We start from the raw sequence: 268 nt of genomic DNA on the forward strand, positions 1-268 counted from the left end.
GGTTACAGCTACTATAACTACAGGTTTTATACTACTAGGTTACAGCTACTATAACTACAGGTTTTATACTACTAGGTTACAGCTACTATAACTACAGGTTTTATACTACTAGGTTACAGCTACTATATAACTACAGGTTTTATACTGCTAGGTTACAGCTACTATAACTACAGGTTTTATACTGCTAGGTTACAGCTACTATAACTACAGGTTTTATACTACTAGTTACAGCTACTATAACTACAGGTTTTATACTATAGGTTACAGC

Source organism: Oncorhynchus gorbuscha, unplaced genomic scaffold (assembly GCF_021184085.1).
Source record: "Oncorhynchus gorbuscha isolate QuinsamMale2020 ecotype Even-year unplaced genomic scaffold, OgorEven_v1.0 Un_scaffold_857, whole genome shotgun sequence".
Lineage (NCBI taxonomy): Eukaryota > Metazoa > Chordata > Actinopteri > Salmoniformes > Salmonidae > Oncorhynchus > Oncorhynchus gorbuscha.